This window comes from Notechis scutatus, chromosome 6 (genome assembly GCF_049901735.1).
Source record: "Notechis scutatus isolate UNSWTSFEM ecotype Mainland chromosome 6, rNotScu1.2, whole genome shotgun sequence".
NCBI classification, from domain to species: domain Eukaryota; kingdom Metazoa; phylum Chordata; class Lepidosauria; order Squamata; family Elapidae; genus Notechis; species Notechis scutatus.
The window spans coordinates 42,772,155-42,797,794 of record NC_142014.1 but is presented as its reverse complement, the minus strand read 5'-3'; positions in this window follow the sequence as shown (position 1 = coordinate 42,797,794).

The following is a 25,640-nucleotide window of genomic DNA, read 5'->3' as shown; positions in this document are numbered from 1 at the left end:
ATAACTGTTTCATTTTGCCTGCTTTTTTGACTTGTACCATGTCTTGCTAAAGGCATGTAAATTATCACAATCTCTGATACATGTTATTCTTTCATAGTTATTTCCTTCTTTTAACATATCTTTCATCTTTTCTTTTTAGTCACTTTTGTCACCTAAGCCCTTTTGTTACATCCGACCTATCTTCAACATTTAACATTTCTTCTAATATAAAACAAAGAAAATGATAATGCTGCATTTGAAAACTCTGGAATATTGGACTCATTTTTCCGCACATTCTTGAATCCATTGGTGGAGATACCAGGAAAAGTCACACTTGCAGCTAGTGCAAAGATTACTTTGAAGTAAGCTTCCAGTTATACAGAAAATAGAGGTGGGGGAGGACTAAGCCTCCAATTTTTAAGTTAAGTTTGACTAATGATTTTTGTACCATATACTAGTTCTTCTAGCACCAGTTATATAAGATTTCATTTCAACGCACTTCACTATTTATAGCGGTTCCTCATTTTGGTAAACAGCAATTACTTATTCAGTAACACAAACATTTCAGATTTATCTTGGTCAGAAAATCAGCCACAAGTAGGTTGAAACTGAAGTTTAATGACTAACAAAACAGATGTGAAATTTATTTGTAACTGTTTTCTAAAATTACAGTGTAAAAGTAGTTTCAAATTCAAAATCTGGTTTCACAACAATATTTGCTGCCTTTTTCAGTTTAAGCTTGTAGGAAGTTAGCACCCACCCCTCTCCTAGAAAATTGAAATAGCCTAGGAAATATTAAAAAGGCAGAATATTTCCTCTAAAAAGAGTAGAAACTCAGAAGCAGAAACTCACCTCAGAAGCAGAAACTCACCCCCACCTTTGTTAAAATAATAACCTTTGTTCCTTAAGATTTATGCCTTCCCCAATTTAACTGAGATATTTATTGTGGGAATGATCAGTATGTGTGTAAACCTCAGAGTTTTGTTTTCCTCTTTGTGTCCTTGTGTTTGTGTGTGCGCGCGCATATGTGTGTGTGTCTAAGTCTTTGTGTGTCCTTGAGGTAACTGTTGCAACTGTTAAATGTCTCTGATCCCTTCAGATATTAATTTTAAATTGTTAAGAGTTAGAGACACTGAGGGGAAAAGAAAGTCTGGTCTGGCCAACTAGACTGGATGAGGAACAGAGTTCAATTTTCTCTCCTCTCTGTGCTTTTAAGAAAAATCCAAGGTTATTAGTGAATGTTTTAAGTTCATTTACAAGAAAAGTTTCATCCTTGCATTTACTGTGTGTTTAAATGATTTTACCTGATCATCTTTTTCCTGAAGTATGGGAATCCAGTTTTCCTTTCTCATCTGTTGCGTCTCCATTTTGTTGAAACTGATTTATCTGTTTAGTAACTGCAATACTGAGGTGTTATTTTTCTTCCTCCTCAAACCATGCCTGCAAACTATCTCCACACACACACCATCTCTAATCCTTTTACAATGCCTTTCCTGGTAGAATTACCAGCGAAGCGGGGAGGGGACCTTTGTTCTTTGTCTTTCAGCCCTGCAACATGTGGAAGCAGATGCTGCTCCCTAGAGACATTCCATCCATTGGAGCCAAAGAATTGGGTTTGGATCCAGCCTCCACTGAAAGTCATTACAGCAAACCAGAGTGAGCAGACCTTCCCAAGCCTGACTGACTACCAGGCCAAGCCTATGCCACCCAGAGACATGAAGAAAAGGACTCTGAGATGGACCAATAAAAGACTAAAAGGCTCTTTTCAATCCCCAGAAGACAGTTAGAAAGATTGGGGGGGGATTGAAAATCATTGTAATTGAAAATCCATTGTAATGTGAAATCCATTGTAATGTTTTTCTTTCTTGTATCATTTATATTGTAACCAGTTTGATGTAATCATGTAAGAATTGTAGTTGAGAGTGGCTGGCCCAGCAAGTTCTGCACACCTTGTACTTCTGTCTGGTGGGAGCGAAAATTGTCCTGCATGTTTGTTTTACCTGTATTGTAAAACTAGCTGCATACACAGGTACACACACAGAGAAACACCATTTATAATTAGATAGAGGTTAACCCCTTCATATACATTCACACAAAGCTGCTCCTAGATTCCTTTTTTAAAAATGTGTTTTTTGTTCTGTTCTGTTCTGTTTTTTTTTTTTTTTTTTTTTTGCTGTTCTGTGGCATTAAGGCCCAAGCAAAACTTCCTGCTAATTCCATGGGGGAGGGGGCATCTCCCTCAGGCAATTCCTGAAGAGATAGCAGAAGAGATCTCCAAACCCCAAGTATAACAACAAACCTAATGAGCAAAACCTAAAATCAAAGTTTTATTTTTTTCACCTATAGCACAAAGTTCAACAGCAGTTTCCAAGTAGAAAAATAATTAATTGTATTTTTTTTTCTTTAACCAAAACAGACAGATTTGTAATCTCTGCTAACTCCATCAACTTTTGCAGCCATTTATACAATGTGGAAATCAAAATATCTTTCAATTTAGCTTTGTGTCATTTTATTATCAATAAAACTGTTAAAAAAATTAGGACCCAGGACTAACTTTCAATCTTCTACTGTGAGCAATAATCAACTGAAAAAAAATGAGCTTTCACAATCCAATCAAATATTTCCCAGAATGGTTTAGTTCCAGTAATGTTTGGCTTGGCTGTTGTTGTGTAGCTCTGTATCAAAAGAAAAAAAACGTCCAGGACTCTGAATTTGAGCTATTAGCTAAAATGCAATTCAATGCTATCGTTACATTATTTGTTGCAGTGATAGTTTCCTCAAATATATTTATTTAGGGACTTTAGTAGAGACTCCAAAAAACCCCAAACTATTTTGAGATCTAAATACTATGCTGGAACTAACAGGTAACAAATTTGCAGAATTACTTACAACGTTGTAAAGACAAGATTTGAAATTAATAGTTTCAATAGAATTGAATTCATCAGATGAACAAAGTCCAGGAGCTAATTAGCTCAGAAAACTTAATGCATGAACACAAGTGGGAAATAAAACAGAGAAGAATATTTCTAACAAATTATAAGATGTAACAAATTCTACTCGATTCATATAAGTAGAGGATCAACAACTAATCTGTAATCTATTTACTTACTTAAAGAAATTTCAATGTTTCTGTTAGCTGGTGGACTGAGTCCAAATAACTTATATTATCTGATTTTATTTCTGTATGTGCTCTTTTAAATATAATAAATATTGTATTTTTCTTCTTTCGAAAGTGCTTTCCCTCTCACAGTTTCTTTATACTGTCTATCTGTGTGGTAAGTTTATCTTGTTTATTCACACTATAGGAGACTTGTTTCTCTCTCTCTTGGAAATGCCAGATCAATTAAATAAAACTAAACTTAAACTTTTATCTCAGTCTTTCAACTTTTGTTTTCTTCTCTACTCTTAGCTCTGCTGCTTTCTGCCTGTCCCACAAGATTCAGTTTTCCTTCAGGCTGTCCCAAATGGTTCTCTTCCCAGATTTGCTCTGCTGTCAAAAAGATGGGTTGTAGGATCAAACATGCCATCTTCTTCTCCAGCACACTCCAGAATCCAGCTTCACCAGTCACTCATCCATCTACCCATCAGCAGTCTTGTCCTTAGCCATCTAATCAGCTTCTGAATTCTATTTATCATTTAGTAGCTGGCAAGTAGATGGATAACATGCAGTGATTTCTATTTCTTCTGTGAAGCTATTGTTCAGGGAAGAATTTGTATCTTCCAGAAGCTTGGCTTCTCTCCATAACATAGGCAGTGGGAGATAACATTTCATTTTTCCAATCAGTTACAGCTGTGCTTCTCTCTATACATATATGTGAAGGAAGAGCTCACATTTTTAAATGTTTCTGTATGAGTTTTATCTACAGAAATTATACCATATTCATTCATAACTCATTTCTAATCCTTTAATTGGCCTGTGAGTGAGCAACCCCTGTAATAATAATTACTAGAGAGCAGAGAATTATATTAGAAAAGTATTAAAAGATGGAAGTACAGTATAGGTGGTCTACAGACTGTTTCTGCTTCATTACTTGCCTGCTTCCTTGAAATGCAATGGAAACAGTCAATATTGTAGCAAGACTCAACATTAGGATGAACAAAAATTACAGTATCCTTATTTCTAGGGGGCAGGGAATGATTTGAACATGATATGTTCTGTAGGATAATAAAATAATAGAGGTGGATGACATAAATTCCTTATCTCAAAAGCCTATTCATTTGGATCAGGGGTCGCCAACCTTTTGGACCTCAGGGACCCCCAAACTCATAATTTTAAATCCTGTGGACGAGAGACCCTGGGAAAATCCCCAAAAAAAAGTCTGCAGGAAAATTCTCCACCGCGTTTTCCTACTGAACAATCACCCTTTTTTGGAATCTAAGGATACCGTCTCCAGCTGCAGTTTGAGAGAGAGAGAGAGAGAGAGAGAGAGAGAGTTCCCCCCTCCATCCTTTCCCCACCCTCACTACCTCGTGTCGTTCACAATGCAAGCAATGCAAGCAATGCAAGCAATGCAAGCCTTGTATTCCCCGCAGGCCATGTGGGTGGCACAGTCTTGTGTCCCCCGCGCAGCCTGGATTAATTGCTTTGGGGGGGGGCATTTCTCTGTGGACCACCAACATTTTCTCATGGACCACCAGTGGTCACCGGCCCACTGGTTGGCGACCACTGATTTGGATCTCCTGAATCTCCTAGAGCAATTCTGGATGTCCTAAAGCAATTCTGGATCTCCTAAAGCAATTCAAACAGGTGGATTGAATACCTTCACTTTCAGCGAAAAGGGACATAACGTTTAATGAGGGAACGTGTTTAACAGATTAGCACTTCTTATATGGAGAAACTCCTCTACTATCTAACCTTCATATAATATTCAGTGCCTATAGTATTGATCTACTGGCTCTCTTCTTGCTCTCAAGACTCTTCCATTCTTTCCTCCAAATGGTAATATTTTAAAATATCTGACAACATCTCTCCTCAATTTCCTTTTATGCATGCTAAACATACAATATCCAACTTTTTTTAGCTGTTTAGATTTGTCTATGTCAGGGATGGGATTCTACCAGTTCGCATCTATTCGCTAGAACCAGTTGTTAATTTTCGAAGTAGTTCAGAGAACCGGTTGTTAGAAGAAATCTCCTTTTGTTTTTTTCCACTTTACAGGCCTAATCCTGTAAGGAAGGCATTCCTTACATTCTGGGTTGTTGCTTACAAAAACTGCCTCTCCGTTAGCCCTTATTACATTCTTGGCAGGACTAGACTTCCTATCTCTGGAGCTTCTCTGGAGGGTTTTTTTTCCCCTCCTTTGCTGGTACTTTGCTTGTGTGGATCCTGAAATTGACATATGTGTAGCCATTTCACTTGGAAACCTGACAGCTTGTCTTTCTTTTTTTAAAAAAAATATAGTTTATTAGTTTTTACAATTAAAACCAACCAACAATACATACACAAATAAGCAAAGGAAAGGAAAGGAAGAAGGAAAAGGAGAGAGGGAAGGAATTTAGAAAAAAGAAAGAGAAAGAAAAAAGTAAAAAAGAAGAAAAGAGAGAGAGGGTTAAAAGCATTCTTATTTTTACAGTTTGCAAGATCTTTTTTTTTTCCATAACCTTAATTTATGTCATGTACACACACCTGTTCTTTACTTATATCGCTACCTCATTATTGTAAGTTAATACTTTTCACTTATGCCTTATGATATATAATTTATCTTTGGTCAATCCAGTTATACCAACAATTCCAGCTATCATAATATAGTGAAGTATCTTTGTTTTTTAGCGCCAAAGTCAATTTATCCATTTCTGCACATTTTGAAACTTTTTCAATAATCATTTCATCTGGAGTTTGATGTTGTTTCCAATATTGAGCGAAGGCTAATCTGGCCGCTGTTAAAATGTGTATTGTTATGTATTTACCTTTTTTGGAAATTTGTTTGTTGAAGATCCCTAACAGGAAGGACTCTGGTTTGTATTTGATCTGCTCTTTTGTAATTTCTTCCAACCAAGTTTTGATTTTCTTCCAGTACTTTTGGGTTTCTGTACAAGACCACCACATATGGAAAAAGGTTCCTTCTTTTTTCCTACACTTCCAGCAATACGGACTCATGTTAGGGTGCATCTTCGCTAACCTCGAAGGGGGAGATGCCATCTATAAAACATTTTATAAAGATTTTCCTTATATGCTGCCGATTTGGTGATCTTATTGTTTCTGCCCCATACTTTCTCCCATTCCGCTAATGTGATGCTGCGCCCTACCTTCTTACTCCAAGCGATCATATTTCCTTTTACAATTTCTTCTTCTAATTCTGTTTCTAATATTTTTTTTTGTCTGGTCCTAATAAAATTTTATCTAATTGTTGCAGTTTGTTGTTAATTCCGAATTCTTTTTTGTCTTGTCTTTCTTAAAGGAGAAGTACTATTTAAGCTTTTTTAAACTGCTGTTGGAAGGAAATACTCCCCTGTTAGAGTTAGCACTTTGAAGAAATAATTGAATAATGAAGCAGAGCTTCTGGAAAGAAACTTTTAATGACAAGGAAAGATGAGTGACATTCAGCAAGTCTTCTTGGCTAGCTAGAAAGATTGACACTGAAATGTGAGTTCATATACCCTTTCTGAGTTTTGGTCTAAAACTGTTTTTTGGTGAAGTTTAATTCTGTGCTTGGTGATGTTTAATCCTGTGTTTATTGATGGGATAATTTTCCCTATTCAGCTTTGTTTGGAAGGAAAAAGTCAATCTCTGTTCCTGAAAAGAAACTGGATTGAAATCTGGCTAGTTCCTGTTTCTATTTGTTCTGATAATTGGTTTAACAAGCAACAGGTAATAGAAAATTATTTCTATTGTGTTTGAATTTTTTTCTGCCTCATGGTTTCTTTTTCTATCTGAGGGGGGGTCTTTCTTCACTGCTTTAGTGGTATCTGGCACTGTCCTTTTGTGGTGTACTTCCAAGAAGAAGGATGCAAGCTGGGCACTGATTTTTTACTGCCTTTCTGGGGGGCATGTGACCTTTCTTTAAATCTGGATGATTTCCTTAGGATATCTTGTGAGGTGAGTGAGACCAGCTGGTATCTTTAAATTGTGCAAATGGTTCTAAGGATTGCTTTTCCTGGGTGTGCTCTTTCTGGAGAGCTTAAATGGCCTCTCTGCTAAAAGGTTTCACTTTATGAGCAAGATATGGATGCTTGATAGTTATCATTGCATTTTAACTATTTTAATTCCTTAAGGCAACTCCGGCTTGCAGGTATTTTTAATCTAATGATTGGTATTTAGGGCAGCTTTTTGCAAGCAAAGAAGCCTTTTGTATTTTTGTACAGGCAATCCTTGTCTTACAACAGTTCATTTAGTGACCATTCAAAGTTACAATGGCACTGAAAAAAAGTGACTTATGATCATTTTTCACACTTACGACCATTGCAGCATCCCCACAGTCATGAGAGGCGAGGCGAAGAGAAGTGCCCATCAATGTGAGTGATGTCAAATTGGCACGCCCACCCAGTCACATGACCATCAAGCCATGCCCACCAACTAAGCCATGCCCACAGAACCGGTTATTAAAAAATCTGATTCCCACCCGTGTTTTTGTCCTGCATAGATTCTGTTCCCCAGAACAAGATACAGTTACCATAGTTGCGCCTGTATTTTATGCTATTAATACATTAAGCAAAACCCTTCTGCCTTTTTAACATCTGTGATATACTCTTGGTTCATGTTCAGTGTGATCTACTAGATCAGAATGGCTCAAATTCCCCTACATGTGTATTATTGCTAAGCCAGGTTTTTTTTATCCTATACTTAGCTTTTCTTTTCTTTTTCTCTCTCACAAGATGTAGGATTTTACAAACCTCTCTCTGTAATTTCTGGAGTCCTTTTCCTTCCTTTTTAAAAATACATTTCTCCTCTTGCAGTCTCCTGGAGCCTTCAAAGATTGAAAATTCTCCATGTTTCAGATGTTTACGCTTAGATGATCTGATCTCCTCTGCTAATTCCTTCAATACATTAATTCATTCTGTCCTGAAGACTTGAATTCATTTAAATCAGCTAAGTGTTCTTTTACCCTCTATTTGTCTGTCCTGAACTGCAAGTCTGCTCTTTCTCTAATGATTAAAGGATAGGCAGCTAAGCCTTAATAATGTGCTGCCTGCTATAATGTTTGCCTTTTGAATGCCTGTGCCTGCTTTCATGCCTTCCCAACATAGGCTTCCAACAGAACATTCTGCTTCTGATAATATATATAATATATATAATAAAAGAGAATATCTATAGCATAGGGTTGGTGCTCTCTGATCTTGGTTATTTGCTTGCAGAACTTTTTCTTTATTCAACTAGATAACATGATCAGTGTGAGTGAGTGCGGGGTTTGCTCCCTGTTTATACAGCATAAAGTATATAATGCTGATGAGGTTATGGTCTCTGTCTGCAAAGTACCATCTATGTCTGCTGCGCTTCTTACCTCTTTTTCTTCAGTCAATTCACATTTAGTTTACATCATCCTTACTTCTCTTTTTGTGAGAACATCCCATCTCCAGCTTCTTTAAAGGCCAATTCTACTCTCCATGTGACTCGTTTTTTAAAATTTCTTACTTTTGAAATATCTTACTTAAAATATCCTTTATTTTATGTACACTGAGAGCATATGCACCAAGACAAATTCCTTGTGTGTCCAATCACACTTGGCCAATAAAGAATTCTATTCTATTCTATTCTATCCCAAGACTAGGCATGCACGCCCCCAACTACCTCAATTCAAACTACAACTGGTCTTAAATGCAAGCTACTCAATGCAAGAAGCCTTGTAAATAAAATACCTGAATTTCTCCTCTTACTAAATACAGCTAAATTCAACATCATATTTGTCTCTGAAACATGGCTCAATGCATCTCTCCCTGACTCCATTACCTCAGTAAGAGATTATCATGTTTACCGATCCAATCGTGAAATCCGTAGAGGAGGTGGTGTTGCTATCTTCTATAAAAAGTCCTTACATCTAAAAAACATCCAAGTTACCCAAGAGCTTGCTCTTCCTGAAACCATCGTCTGTGAACTGTACTTAAATATCATATTTCGATTCTTACTATGTTACAGAACCCCTGATTATGACATCAAACATGTAAACAAGCTAAATGCACTACTAACATGGGCAGCATCCTGCCCACAGGCTTTTATCTTTCTTGGTGACTTTAATCTACCTCATATTAACTGGACCCTAAACGAATGTACAATTGAACCTATACATGCAACCTTCTACAATACTGTAACAAATCTAGGACTGGAACAACTAGTAACCAACAATACTAGGCTTAACAACTGCCTTGATCTCATCTTCTGCAATAGTTTGAATTCAATTTATGGAATACAAATTAAAGAACCCTTTTCCAACAGTGACCACAACATGATTGATTTTTGTCTCAACATATGTCCACACAAAAATCATCACAATGACAAAATCCCCAATTATAACTTCAAAAAAGGCAACTATGATCTTATAAACAACGATCTCTCTTCCCTTGATTGGCACTTTCTATTCACTGGATGCAATACTGTTGAAGACCATTACAACATATTCTTACTAGAAATCAAAAGGACCTAATGGTAAAGACTGCAACGATGACACCATCAAAGCAAACTTCTTTAACACATTCTTTGGCTCACTATTTGTAAACAGCAATGGATCAAGCCCAGTACTTCCTAGTCGAACCACAGACAACTACAATGATCTAATACATATCAATTCTACAGAAGACATTGTTGAAAAAGCACTGCACAATCTAAAACCATCCCTATCTATTGGACCAGACGGAATATGTGCCTACTTCTTTAAAAAAAAGCTATCCACTGCCATAGCCGAACCTCTAAGCATAATTGAAAAATCTTTCAGGACCATCTCCTTGCCAAAACTATGGTCACAAGCCACGGTCATCCCCATCTTCAAAAAGGGAGACCCTAGCCTAGTTGAAAATTATAGACCAATCTCCTTATTCTGCATCACCTGTAAAGTCATAGAATCAATTATTAACCAATCCATTATCCTCCACTTAGAGACAAACAACCTACTCTCTAATAAACAATTTGGTTTCAGAAAAAAACTATCCTGTAATCTGCAACTCTTACACTGCAAAAACATATGGACTACACAACTCAATAAGGGCAAAACAATAGACACAATCTACATAGACTTCTGTAAAGCCTTTGATTCAGTGGTACACAACAAACTATTCCTAAAACTAAAATCTTATGGTATTTCTGGACACCTGCATAACTGGATAGAAGCATTCCTGTCAAGCAGACAACAAATGGTCAAAATTGGGAATGTCCTATCAAATTCTGTACCTGTCAACAGTGGTGTCCCCCAAGGCAGTGTTCTAGGACCAACTCTCTTCATACTCTATATCAGTGGTCCCCAACCTTTTTTGTACCAGGGACCAGTTTCAAGCACAAACACTTTTTCAAGGACGGGGGGGGGAGGGGAAGAATCCGAGTTTGGTGGTTTGCTTGCAGACGTTTCATTACCTGACTAGGTAACATCTGATGTTGTTACCTAGTCGGGTAATAAAACGTCTGCCAGCAAACCACCAAGTTCAGGGAGCGCCTCGGCCCTGCCTCCCTCAGCCCCATCCCTCAGGTGTCTCCCTCCCTCCCTCAGGTGTCTGCCTCGTTCCTCTCTCAGTCGCTCTCTCGCTGCTCCATCAGCCCAGGAAGAAACTGCTTCAAAGAAGCCGGGGGGGGTGGCTTTTCCTGTCGCCGCAGCTCCTCCGAAGCGCCCGTTTACCCCCACCCCGCCCGCCCGCGCGCGGTTCAACCCAGTGCTCCGTTCTGCCTGCCTGCCTTCGTTTCGGAGCAGCTTCGGCTGATAAAAAGAGGCAAATAGTTATTATTCTCACCAGAAATGAAGGCAGGCAGGCAGGCAAGCAGAACGGAGCACTGGGTTGAACCGCGCGCAGGCGGGGTGGGGGTAAATGGGCGCTTCGGAGGAGCTGCGGCAACAGGAAAAGCCACCCCCCCCCCGGCTTCTTTGAAGCAGTTTCTTCCTGGGCTGGTGGAGCAGTGAGAGAGCGACTGAGAGAGGAACGAGGCGGGAGGAAACCGAAGCTGCTGAGCCAGAGAGCAGGACAGGCTTCGGTTGCTTCCTCCCTCCCCTTCTTTCATTTGTGTCCTTGATCCCCGATCCCAGCAGCATTCACCGAAGGCAAAGAAAGCCACCATTTTTTTTAAAAAAAATTTATTTGCGGCCCGGTACAGAGTGCTCCACGGACCAGTACCGGTCCGCGGCCCGGTGGTTGAGGACCCTTGCTCTATATAAATGACCTCTGTGATCATATTAAGAGCAACTGCATTCTCTTCACTGATGATGTAAAGCTATTCAACACCACAGACAATACTGCTACCCTTCAAAAAGACCTTGACTATGTATCAGAATGGTCAAACAAATGGCAACTTCAAATCTCAACAAATAAATGCTCTGTCTTACATATTGGCAGAAAAAATCAGAAAATAAAATACAAGCTAAATAGTCAAGACCTTGTTAAGGATCCAAACTTAACTTAAGAGTTCTCCGCTCCTCTACTCCTTGCAGAATACCTTATGCCACCAGACTTGAAACTCTAGACCTAGAAAACCTAGAACTACGCTGCCTTCAGTCCAATCTAAATATAGTGTATAAAATCATACATTGCAATGTCCTACCTGCAAATGAATAATTCAGCTCAATCATAACAATACAAGAGCACACAATAGATACAAACTCAATGTTAACCACACCAAACTTGACTGCAGAAAATACAACTTCAGCAACAGAGTGGTCAATGTTTGGAATACTCTCCCTGACTCTGTGGTTTCTTCCCCAAACCCCAAAAACTTTAACCTTAGACTGTCTACTCTTGACCTCACCCCCTTCCTAAGAGGTCTGTAGGGGGCGTGCATCAGCGCACCAACGTGCCTATAGTCCATGTCCTATTGTTTTTATTTTTCTTATAAGTATCTATCTCATGTATTCAAAACTATATTTATTTTTATACCTGTATCTTGTAAGTGATTGACAAATCAAATAAATACTAAAATACTAAATACTAAATATTTGTTCATCCATTTTGTTTGGAGCTGGTAGCTCGTATGGTTAGAACACTGGGCTGACAATCAGCAAGCCCGCATTCAAGATTCAAGTGCTGCTGTATGACAGGGTGAATTCCCATCATTTGCCCCAGTTCCTGCCCACCTAGCAGTTCAAAACAGTGGAAAGGTGAATAGATAAATAGGTACCACTTCAGTGGGCAATTAGGATGTACATTAAAAGAGCCCCTAGCCATTTTCCCTTGGGCAACAGTGATGCCACCATCTAATCCTTTCAATTTGGAAGCACCGTGATGCTTTTGCAATGAAAACAGAATCCATTTCATTTTATTTTACATTTTCCCATTCATTTCAGTGCAAGCTAAAAAGAATTTCAGATTTGCAAATTTATAATCTGATTGACCCTTAATATGTGAGTTTAGAAGCAAAACTATTGATTTCAGTAGAAGTAACTGTGCTGAAAGTTTTTAAGCAAATGTTCTTAGAGTTCTGCCAAAAAAGGTTTCTCCCAAAGCGAGCTTCTCCTTCCTCAGTTTCTGATGTTCTTAAAATACTTCAGTCATCTCCTCTATCCTTTCATTTTAACATAGATGCGTCTGACAGGATGTGTGCCTATTTATCTGGAAGTATTACTGGACCTGCATTAATTCCATCCTTCCCCCAGGTTTGAATCATTTACATCTGTATATTTTCAAGAGGGTGGAAAAAATGAGTCCATTTGTTAAAATCATCTGCACTGTGCACTATATATGATCTGCTGTTTTTCACATTTACAGTCTGGAACGTTTTGCTTTTAAACACGTACATTGGAGTGAACTTCCAACAACCTCAATGCAGCAAGTGCACTGCAAATTTTTGTCCAGACACTTGAAAGCTGCAAGTTGTCATAAGCACCTTCATGTATGTAGAGTTTACAAACAGAACCCAAACTCTTCCGTAGCATAGAAGCCTGTTTGATTTCTTTCAAAAAATAAATTTTAAAAAATATTTTCTTCACTAATTTCTATATAAAATTAATTTGTGTGACAGAAAGCAGAACAAGCAACTCCTTCCATATACGAATAAAGGGAAATGGTCCGTTTTTATGGGCCATGTTTTCTTTCACACTTATTTTATAAAAGTTTGACATCAAGTGGTATTATAACCACAAATTACACAAATCCTTTGTATTATCTGGCATGGTACATATAGTGTCAATCTTGATATTATTTAAGTCAACAAACTGGCAGTTATGGCCACATTTTGGTCTCCTTTAAATTTTCTCTATTTTAATGTAACATAATAAGAAAAAACAGTAGCACATGAAGAAATATAATGGAAATAATTATATGTGTGTTTGAATTAATTTAATGAATGAAAACTTCAATTGTAAAATCATCTTCTGTATGGTTAGAACAAAAATGAGCCTTTTGAAAGCAAGAGTTAAGTCTTGGTCCATAAACACCTCATTAGTAACAATTTCATATTTTAAAATTAATTCAATTCAAACTTTTTTTCACACACCCATCCTTCCTCTTTCTTTAACAGGCACAATTCTGGATTTCAGTCACCTTCAGGTACCTCAGTATTATCTTGCCTGCATGATAGCAACTCTCCAAAATCTCAGGCAGACAAATTTTTGTCACTTGTTTCTTGAGGTATTTTTGAAATTGGAAATGATAAGAGACTATTTTTTTTATTTATTCTCTCAATGTATTATATAAAGATACATTAAGAAGTAAAGAATAATTGTTAAAAGAGTGATACAACTAGGTGAATGATGATGGGAACAGTGGTTGGATGCTGCCAGTGTAAAACCAGTTCGCTAATCGCACGCTTCAATTTAAAGTTACTTTGATTTCCTGCTGTACAATTCATATTTCTAATATAGTATATAAAGCAGCCACAAATGATCAGAAATTTTATAAGCATTGTTTCTAAAAAATAATGTAGATGCATTTGAACATTTTTCTAAATGTATTAACTTTTTATTCTCTAACCCTCTCTTTTCTTCTCTCTTTGTCCATATGTGTGAATGTGTGGTTGTTTAAATTAGTGTGATATAACTCTGAAAGTAAAGTAATGGTAATTCAGTATTTTAAATTGAAATCTTTTTAACTTTCCAAAATATATTTAACTTAATTTCTTACAGTATATTCCTTTGGTCTTTTTTGGATAGATTGAGGGTAGGAAAAAGGAAGAAGGGAAATATCTGATATATAAATATATCCATTTATAAAATTACATCCTCTATGATGGTTATTCTGTGGCATGAATATATTTATACTAAATGTCTTAACTATTTTGAAATCTTCCTTATCTAGATGTTCAAAGAATTCACATTTTAATAAGCTTGAAAATTGTGCACCATTGCTTGTTACTATGGCTGCAAAGACTCCTAGATTATTATTAATAATTTTCAGTGACAGAGGTTTTGATTAATTCACAGTGAGTCAGCTACAAGTGTAAAATTAGATTTGTCAATATTTCATCTTTTGCTAAAGTTCATGCAATATTACTCATAGAATCTGTTCATGAACATACAATAATTTATTAATTAATCTAGGAATGTTAAATTTTAAGTCAGATAAAAACAAGCATAGATATTCTACTGTTTTCTGTTGCACTTTACTTTGATTGGAAACTGCTTTTGTTTCAGTAACATTTTAAGACTTTTATGCAGAAAAAACATGGATGAATCGTAGTCTGTCTACAATCACTTCTCTAGTTTTATAGGTGACATTTTGTGCTTTGCAAGTAGCAGCAACATCTCTCCTTTAGATTGAATAAGCTTGGAAAGAGGAAAAAGCATAGAAAAGGCAGTCTAACAAACAAGTATTGTTGGCTGGGCCTTTATCTCAGAAGGAAGATAAACCTGTTTGCATGAGTATTTGAAAAGCAGCTTATGGTACTACAGATAGTGTATTTTGCTTCATTTCTTTCAGATGATGAATGATGATGGTAGCTTTTCTGTTTTTGAGGTGATTGATCAATTGTATGTATATCTGGAAGGAAATGAGAAAGAATGAAGGACAAAATAAGTATATAAATGAAACTGAGAGTATGCAGCTTCATCCTCCCAACTACATTCCTTCAAGAAAATGTGACCTTTGATTCCTTAAAAAATGATTCTCCCTGGATAAGGAAAGAAGGAATGCAAAAAATAAAAAATAATGCAATGTAATGAATATGTCAGGATATCCTTTCTTCAAATCTTATCTTACAGAAAAAGCACAGGATAATTTAAAGGCTGTAGTGATTCACAATGTGAAATAAGGTTTAAACAAGAAAATTTTATTGTTTATATTTTTCTTTCCAGTCTTTTTTGGTCTGGTCCCATAAATTAATTTTAGACTCAACTTACATCTAGAACCTTAATAGTACTATGTTATGGTTTTGCCTCTGCTATCAACTTAAATTTTAGTTATTCTTATGAAATATTCATTAGACAATTGGTTCAACAAGATGGCTTTAATTTAGGATTAAGTGCACATTTTGTTGATCAGTGAGCAAAATCAATGATGGTGTGGGATGTGAGCTATTCAGCTTCTAACACTATTATCAAAAGCAATCACTTCATTACAAAAGTATTTCCTTTAGGCTTTTACTAACAGTGGTGAAATAGCAGTAAAGACTACTTTGAGTCTCAAGCTTCATAGACTATTGAATAAAGTCTGCCCCCACTTTATTGTTTTTTTTTAAACAAAGTTTTTATTTTTTACAACAAACATACGAACAAAACATAAAAACATAAAAACCCTCTTTCAATGATATATATGTGTGTCAGTTGGTTACAATCTTTTGTGCTATCCTTTTTTTACCATTACTCACAAGTTATATAAATTCTCACCTTATCGATCTAGCTTGTGCTTATATAATATCAATTATTAAACATTCATTTGACTATTTTTCCATAATTTTATATGAGAAATTCTAATTTTCATTATGATTTAATCTTATTCTTTCATCCAATGGTTATATATTTTATGTTGTATTCTATATCAATCTATTAACTTTTATTGTAAGGCTTACTAATCTATTTCTTTACCATGTCTTTTTATCTAACCATTGATAAAATAAATCCCATATCATATAAAATTGTTTATCCTCTTGTTCTCTAATTTCAAATGTCAATTTACTCATTTCGGCACAGTCCATGATTTTCTTAATAATTTCTTCCTGCATAGGTATTTTTTACATTTTTCCAATTCTTAGCAAATACAATTCTAGCCACTGTTAAAACATTTACAATCAAATATTTCAATTCTTTACAATATATTTCTGGTATAATTCCCAATAAAAATATCTCTGGTTTCAAGTCTATGTGTTGTTTTGTCATTTTTCCAACCATGTGTGGATTATAGTCCAATATGTTTTTGCATCCAAGCATGTCCACTGGTAATATGAACCAGGTAATATGAACCAGGTATCTGATGACATTTCCAACATTTATCTTATTTATTCTTGAACATCCTCGCAATTCTCGTCGCGGGTAAGTGCCACCTGTAAAACATCTTATACAAATTTTCTTTATATGCTGTTGACATTGTCATTTTATAATTTTGAGACCACAATTTTTGCCATTTATCTAAGTCAATCCCATATCCAAAATTTTTCCCCCATGCAATCATTGTTTCTTTTACTTGTTCTTCCTCTAATTTAAACTCTAGCAAATGTCCATACAATTTTTTAATCACCTTTTCATCAGTACCTGTCAAAATCTTATCTAAATCAGTCATTATCATAGAAACCTTCTGTTTTAGAATCTTTATCATACCTTGAATGTATTTGTGCATATGAAAACCAATTCATCTTTATACCTTGTTCCTCTAATTTTTGCATAGATTTAAATTCACCCTTTTCATTCAATATTTCACCATATCTAACTGTTTGCTCCTTTTTATATATTATAGGATAGGAAAAAACTTCAACAGTAGATAGCCATAGTGGAATTTTTAAATAATATTGCTTTTTTATCTTCTCCCAGTTTAAAAACAATGCTTCTCAAATATAATGTCTTCTAAAATACCCCTGCATTTTAGTTCCCTTATACCAGAGGAAGGCATGCCACCCTAACAGCAAGTCATGTCCTTCTAAATTCAAAAGTCTAGTATTCCTTAGTGTTATCCACTCCTTTACCCACATCAGATCACTGCTTGGTAGTATAATTCCCAATTGGGCAAAGCAAATCCTCCTCTTATTCTTGCATCTTGGAGCAATTTAAGTTTTATTCTCGCTTTCTTCCCCTGCCAAATGCATTTTAGCACTATTTTGTTCAAATCTTCAAAAAAATTCTTTCCCTAATCTGATTGGAATTGTCTGGAATAAGTATAAGATTCTAGGCAATACATTCATCTTAATTGTAGATATTCTCCCAATCAGTGATAATTGTAAATTTTCCCATTTTATCAAGTCTGTCGCAATATGTTGTTTAAGTTTGAGATAATTGTCCTTCTTAAATGTGCTACATCTTGGTGTTATATGTATTCCTAAATACTTAACCTTGTTTGTGACCTGGATCCCCAAAACTTCCTCCAATTCTTTCTTTCATCTTACTAACATGTTCTTTGCTAAAATCTTTGTTTATCTTTATTTATTTTCAAACCTGCTACTTTCCCATACTCTTCTATCTTTTCTATCAGTTTAGGTGCTGACTCCAATGGATCCTCTAATATAAATGCCAGGTCATCTGCAAAAGCTTGTAATGTATACTCTTCTTTTTTAATTTTCATTCCTTTTATTTCTTTTTCTTCTCTGATGTTCCTATTCAGCACTTCCAATGTTAACACAAACAACAGAGGTGACGGTGGTCAGCCTTGTCTAGTCCCTTTTCTTATATCTATAAAGTCTGTTAACTCTCCATTTGTCATAATCTTTGCAGTTTGTTTATGATATATCATTTCTATGGCTTGAGTAAATTTTTTACCGAAGCCCATTTGGTCCAATTGTAACAGCATAAAATGCCAATTCACATTATCAAAGGCTTTTTGTGCATCTAAAAACATCAGAGCCATTTATTTTTCAGGATGTGCCTCATAGTATTCCAGTGTATCTAAAATTATTCTCATATTATCTTTCATCTGTTTCTTCGGCAGAAATCCATTTTGATCATGATGAATAAAATTGTTTAATTATCTTTTCAGTCTTTCTGCCAGAATTGAAGCAAAAATTTTATAACCTGAATTTAATAGTGATATAGGTCTGTAGTTTTTAACTTGCTGTGGGTCTGTGTCCTCCTTCGGTACAAGTGTGATATATGCTTCTGACCATGTTTTGGGTATTCTCTTTGTCATAACTTCATTCATAATTTCTAATAAGTGAAGATTCAATGTTTCCTGGAATGTCTTACAAAATTCCACTGGCAAACCATCTGGACCTGGTGCTTTCCCAATGTTTTGCTTTTTTAGCGCTTCTGTTAATTCCATCATTGTTATGTTACTTTCTAACATTATTTCAATATCTTTGGGTATCTGAGGCAAATTTGCTTCCTGTAAGTATTGTTGAATTCTTTCTTCCTGAACATTCTCTTGATGGTACAGTTTTCCCTAGTAATCTTGAATAATTTTTTTCTTCTCCACATTTCCGTCACATACATGTCCTTGTTCATTTATCAATTGATTTATTCTTCTCAAGTCTCTTTCCTTTCTCAATTTATATGCTAGCCATCTGCCTGGTTTCTTTGCATCTTCAAAATAGTTCTGCTTGGCATTTTTAATTTTTTGTGCTATTTCTTCTTTTTCCATTAGCCCCATTTTATGTTTAGTTATGTCCATTTTAATTTTAATGTCCTTTTTTGTGGAAATTTCTGTAGTTCTTTTTCCAATTTCTTCCAACATCTTCCAATATTTTAAAGTTTTTTTTTCTGTTTTATATTTCTTTTCCTTGTATAGTCCATTATCAAGCTTCTTGTATAAGCCTTCATTGTGTCATAGAGGTTCTATAATGATGTATCCTCTTTTGTGTTTTCTTTAAAGAAAAAAGTCAATTCTCTCTCAATTTTCTGTTTAAAGTCGTTTTCCTTTAATATCATATTATTTAAAGTCCATCTAGACCTCCTCTTTTGTCCTTTCCATAGAGGTGTTATTGGATTGTGATCTGCCCAGGTACTTGCTTCTATTTCAATGTCTTGTATGTTAGAAAGCGATTCTGTTGACATCCATATCATATCTATTCTAGACTATGATGCATGTCTATTTGAATAAAAAGTATATTGTTTATTTTCTGCATTTCTCTCTCTCCATGCATCTTTTAAGTTTGTCTCATCTACCATTCGAAAGAAGGATTTTGGCAATGTCTTTCTAGCTTTCTTTGCTGTTTTTTTTTGTGTTTCATAGTCCAATTTGTCATTTATTATTCCATTAAAATCTCCCATCAGACAGATATTAGCATAGTCCAGTTCAATTATTTTCTTATGTAATTTCCTGTAAAAATCTTCTTGATTATCATTTGGGGCATAAATTGCTATTAAAAGTATCTTTAGATTATTGTTTGTTATCTCCACCATCAAAATCCTTCCATCATCATCTGTATATATTTGTTCTGCAGGGATTGTATCTCTAATATGTAACACTACCCCTCTCTTTTTACACTGTGTCAACGCTGTAAATAATTTCCCTAATTTTTATTGTTTCAATATATAATCATGTTGTTTTTTAATATGTACTTTTTGTAGGCAGATTATATCAAATTTTAATTTCTCTAACTTGTAAAATATTTTTCTTCTTTTAATAGCTGAATTAAGCCCATTTATATTAATTGTAATCAGTTTTTTCTCATCCATTTTAGACTTTATAAGAAGGATTTGTTGCTCTAGTAGATCTTGGATCTTGTTGCTCTCTGGGTACACCACCTATGGCTCCTTCTTCTTTTTCAATTACTGCTGTACATTCTTCTTGAAATTCAATTAACGACTCTTCTTTTCTTGTATCTTCCTCCCTTCCTCTAAAATATTCCAGATAGAATAACTCTGCTTTTTCAACTGTATCAATTCTGTGTCTTTGTTCCTGCCAGGTAAACATGAGACCTTCTGGTATCAACCATCTGTAATTTATTCCTCTCTTAAGTAACTCTTTGGTCAAAAATAAATATTCTCTTCTTATCTCTCTCACTCTTCTCGGTACCTGTTTCAGTACCACTATTTCTTTATCTTTGTACTTTAGTGTTTTTTCTCTTGCTGCCTGCAATATTTGTGATTTAATTATTTTCTTAGTAAATCTGATATGAACTTCTCTTGGCAGTTTATTTCTCATTGCATATCTTGTATAGACATGAAAAACCTCATCCATTCCATCCATCATCTTCTCTTTAGTTACCTCTAATGCCTCTGCCAGGATTTCTGTCATCATTTCAGCAAGGTTTTCACCCTTTTCTTCTTCTATATTTTGAAATCTAAGATAGAATTCTGTTCTATCAATTTCCCATCCCAATGATTGCAGAGATCTGCCCTTATCTCTTTCCACTTCACTCAATCATATTCATATCTCCAATCTTCTTATCTCTTTGTACATCTTGTTCTTCAATTTTCTTAATTCTATCCTCGTATTGCATCATCATCTGTTGAATATTTTCAATTTTCTCATCTGTCTTTTCAGTTCTTTGCTCAGTGTTCTCTGTTCTCTTTTCAATATTATCTGTTTTTACTTGTATCTTTTGAATTCCTTGCATAATCATTTGCAGTGTCACTTCTTTCTCCTTCTCTTGTTGTAATACATCACCTGTATTGATCGTTGTCCTCCAGATGGTGAGGAGGAAGAAGTCAGGATTGAAGGAGCTGAGGCTGGTATCTTTCTGCTCATCTTAGAGTACTTAGTAGAAAAATTGAGAAGAAAAAGCAAGAGCAGCCAACTGCCACTCCAGTAAAAAAAAGACAAAGAAAAAATAAAAAAAGGAAGGGAAAAAAATCTTCAGGCATTTGAATACCTTAATCCAATTGATTCCAATTATATAGAAAAAAAGGGAAAAAATAAAAAAAAATGGAAAAAGGATGAAGAAATAAAAAAAATAGGAAAAAATTTAAAAAGACAGAAATCTGTATATTCCCCTTGCTAAAAAGGTAAAACAAAGGGAGGAGGGAGGGGGGGAAAGTAGTCTTATTCTTGCATCAAAGGACTCAAGTCCAAATATAAAAATCTAACTGGGGGGGAATAGAAAAAAAAGGAAAGAGAAAATGCAATTCTGTCAATAAGCAAAGCACTGCCACTATATGTTCGAGGCTCTTTACTAAATCAAAATAAAAAAATAAAAAAATTCCAGTTCTCTTTTCAAGATCACTTCAATCTTCTTTCTTCAATTTCAAATCCAGACTCCAGCTATCAGTAGTTCCACAGAAGAGTACCTGCAAACAATCTATATGCTCTTCCCACCATCTTTTAAATGAAAAGCACAGAGTCCTTGAATGTAACACCAAATGTATCAACAAGAAAGAAAGGAAAACAATGTATCCAAGCCTCCAGGTGGCAGTGCTACTTATTTCCCTTTCCCTTCCCCTCTAATATTAAAACTAGGAATAAAAAAATAAAAAGAATCTAAAATTATTAAAGAGAAAGAACAAGAGAAAAAACAACTTTTCCAAAAAGTTATTTTGAAAGGAAAAAATAAAATTAAAAAGGAAAGACTAGTCCAGTTTAAAAATTGAAAAGTTTTTACAAAATCCAAGGTTCCACTAAAAAGAAAGAAAAAACCTTCAGGTTTAATTTGTGCTTAATCTCGCTGCTTGAGCACTTTTATCTTCACTTTTAAATTTAATTTTTAGTCTTTTAGGGTGTTCTCTCCAGAAAAAAATAAGTAGAAAATTATCTCACCAAACTGACACACTTTCTTTCCAGCTTTCTTCCATTCCGGAGCTGTCCCAGCTTCAGCAGCTTTAATGGCTGCCTCTCCACCGCAGGAAAAAAAGGGCTTCTCCTGGATCTACCAGGGACTTTGCGATGTCCCTGGGATCAACAGGATGTGCCCTCCTCAGTCACCATCTCTATGGGACAGCTTAGGTCCATTGGGACCGTCCTGCAATGGAGATATCAGCAGAGATCTTAGAGCTTAAAGATCGCATGCTGTACCGCCATGACACCAGCTCTGCCCATCTGGCCCTACTTTATTGTTGAGTGATTAAGGGAGGTATCTATCTGAGCTGTTTCCAAATGTTATCTGTTTGTGGACTTACAAAATGCTTCAGAGATATATCTGCCTATCTCTGTCAAGGTCATCCTTACTCCTTACATAGGGTCTGTTGCTGCTCCAATAAGACACCAAGCTAGGAAGCAGAAAACCCTGAGTTCAAGTCCTACCTTAGCCATGAAAACCAGCTAGTGACTTTGGGCATGTTATCCTCTTTTAGCCCAATCCACCTTACAGAGTTGTGGGGAAAATAGGAAGAGGATATGTGTTGGATATGTTTTCCACTTTGCATTATTTGTAAAAATAAAGGTAAAATAAATAAATAAATAGGAAGCTGACTTCCTCTATCAAGACAAACTTGTTTTAATCAGATGTATTTTTTTTCCACATGTAGTGCATTTTTCTTGTCTTCTTCTGATTTTCAGATTCAGCGACTAATAAAGGGTTCTATCTCCATCTTTGCTCCCTCAAATTAGTTTTATTATGTAGCTTTCTGTCAACTTACTCAGCGGTAATTCCCAATGAATACAGTGGGGTTGATTCCACACTAGAAGATAGCAGCTTCAATCTGTGGAAATGGCAAACAAAAATATTGGTATTTTTTACCACAAGAGACCAAAAAATATTTTGCTGCTTGAAGCAAAGGACAAAATCCATCTCTTATCACAGAAATTAACCAGACTACTAGCTAAATAGTTGTCAATATCCACAAATGCCCTAAGCCACAAGATAAATGAAGGACTGGATACATCGTACAGCTTTAGTTCTGTAACAGGCTGGTCACATCTACTCCACTCAACAGTGGGGCTTGTGCCCTTGCCAAAGAGATAAATGCAATTAGAAATCAAGAAGAGCCAAAATTATATTGCCTACCAAACAGACAGATACTGTATATAGCAACATTGTATTGGATTTTATAGCCTCATTTTACCTGAGGAAATATGGAGAACATAAAGAAATGGGGGAAGAACACATGGTCCATGCCATGCTTGTGTTGAGCTTCATTCATAAAAATATGTGTTTCCAGAATAACTAAATGATGGTTTCTATTATTAGAGTGTAAAATCAGTGCTTGATTCCAGTTTTTCAGGGTTCTGAGTGAAGATGCTCTCAGCAATTTCCCTGAGTAGTGCATCTCTTTGTCATCATTACAATTGTTATTGGCAAATCAATTGTCCAATTTTTCTAAAGCACAAAGCACTGCTGACAAATTATGGTATATATTACTGAAGATGAAACAGAAGTGCTGTGTTTGATGTTGTGAAGTTGTAAAATCCTGGAAAGTTCCTACCAAAGTAATCATGGGAAAACAAAATACATTTCTGGGTCTGTTTCAGAATATATTTCTACATATGTGAAAGTATATTGTTGTTGTTCAGCAAATGTTCTAGGCTGACTAGCTTTTTATAACCATCTCCAGGCTTGTAAAACTATAGTTACGGTTTCATTATAGATAATTGGTGACACATGTTTTTATCTTTAAGTGAAAAATCTTTTTCTGCTTTCTTTTCCATTTCTATTTTATATTCCTACTTATCAGTTTGGCTTCCCCAATAAAATAGAATATTTTTTTATTAGTTTGGTTTCATGGATATAATCCATGCCAGAGTTTATTAGAAGACAAGCAAATATTGTGTTCTTTTCTTTGCTTGTATTATTCTTTAGAGACTTGAAGGCATGTAGGTAGGAAAAAATTGTGACTACATAGCTGTGACTACACACTTTTTTGGGTGTGGTTTGTGGCAGGCCCCCAGTGAAGCTTATCTTAGCCCACTTTCAATTTTAGGTATAGAATAGAATGGAATGGAATGGAATGGAATGGAATGGAATAGAATAGAATAGAATAGAATAGAATAGAATAGAATAGAATAGAATAGAATAGAATAGAATAGAATAGAATAGAATTCTTTATTGGCCAAGTGTGATTGTACACACAAGAAGTTTTCAGTGTACATAAAAGAAAAGATATATTTGTTAAGAATCATCAGATACTACACTTAATAATAGTACAACAAGCAATCAAATCATACTAGGGAACAGTCAATATAAATCGTAAGGGTACAAGCTACAAAGTTACAGTCATACAGTCACAAGTGGGAGGGGATGGGTGATCAGGAGTGATGAGAAGATTAATAGTAATAATAATGCAGACTTTGTAAATAGTTGGACAGTGTTGAGGGAATTATTTGTTTAGCAGCATGATGGTGTTTGGGGGAAAAAACTGTCCTTGGTCTAGTTGTTCTGGTGTCCAGTGCTCTATAACTGTCGTTTTGAGTGTAGAAGTTGAAACAGTTTATGTCCGGAATGTGAGAGGTCTGTAAATATTTTCACAGCCCTCTTTTTGACTCATGCAGTATACAGGTTCTTGATTGAAGGCAGGTTGGTAGTAATTGTTTTTTCTGCAGTCTTAATTACTCTCTGAAGTCTGTGTCTGTCTTGTTGGGTTGCAGAACCAAACCAGACAGTTATAGAGGTGTAGATGACAGACTCAATAATTTCTCTATAGAACTGTATCAGCAGCTCCTTGGGCAGTTTGAGCTTTCTCAGTTTGAGTTGAACATTCTTTGTTGTGCTTTTTTAATGATTATGATATCACAAACTTCTGTTTGAACAGCCTTTCCATCCCTTAATTCTTCTGATTCTGTTTTTTAAAATATAATAACTTCATGTAGAGCAGGGGTTGTTCAACCTTGCTGGCTGGGGAATTCAGGGAGTTGAAGTTCACAAGTCTTAAAGTTGTCAAGATTGGACACCACTGATTTAGGATATGGCATAGCAGAAGGAAAGCATGTTAGTTGTTGGTAACCTAAAATAGGAGGAATTTGGTATTAACTTTTCAGATTAACACATCGTATTAAAGAAGTAATTATATGAACTTCAGTTCGCTATATGCTGTTCCCCTTGGGATGGGTCAGATTAGAAAAAGGATTCCTTAAGTTTGACTGGAAGTGTAATTTATTGATATAGGCTACCATATAAGAATCTTAAAGGCCTTTAGTTACTTTTCCCTTCCTCCTACAACTCAGTGCATTAAAGTGGAACCAGGCTTAGCTTCTTCCTCGTGTTCTGTTTCCTGAGCGTAACATGTTGTTTTATTTTCATAGCCATTCTGTATTGTTGCTCTAGGATTGTATTTGTGGTTATCCATACCCTATGTTAAACTGATACAGGATTTGAATTGTGATGAGATGGGAGCTGAAAAGAAGAAAAAGTCAGACCAATATTGCATATGTAGGTTACATAAGATACAGATTGAAGTATTTTATGCATTAACAATTGCAGTGGTTTTTTTTTTTAATCTCCATTTTGTTTGCTGATTCCTGGGGTAGATAGAAACCTTTGGCTGTATTTGAATTCAGTTATGTCTTGCTTAACTGTGCTGGTTAGTTTCTTTCATCCAAAATCATTTTTTTAAACTTTCCAGGACACTCCATTATAGATATCAAAATAGGTTTTTTAGTTCAGAGACTGCTAAACTTATAAACATTAAACCATTTTTGGCTACCTCAGAGTCAAA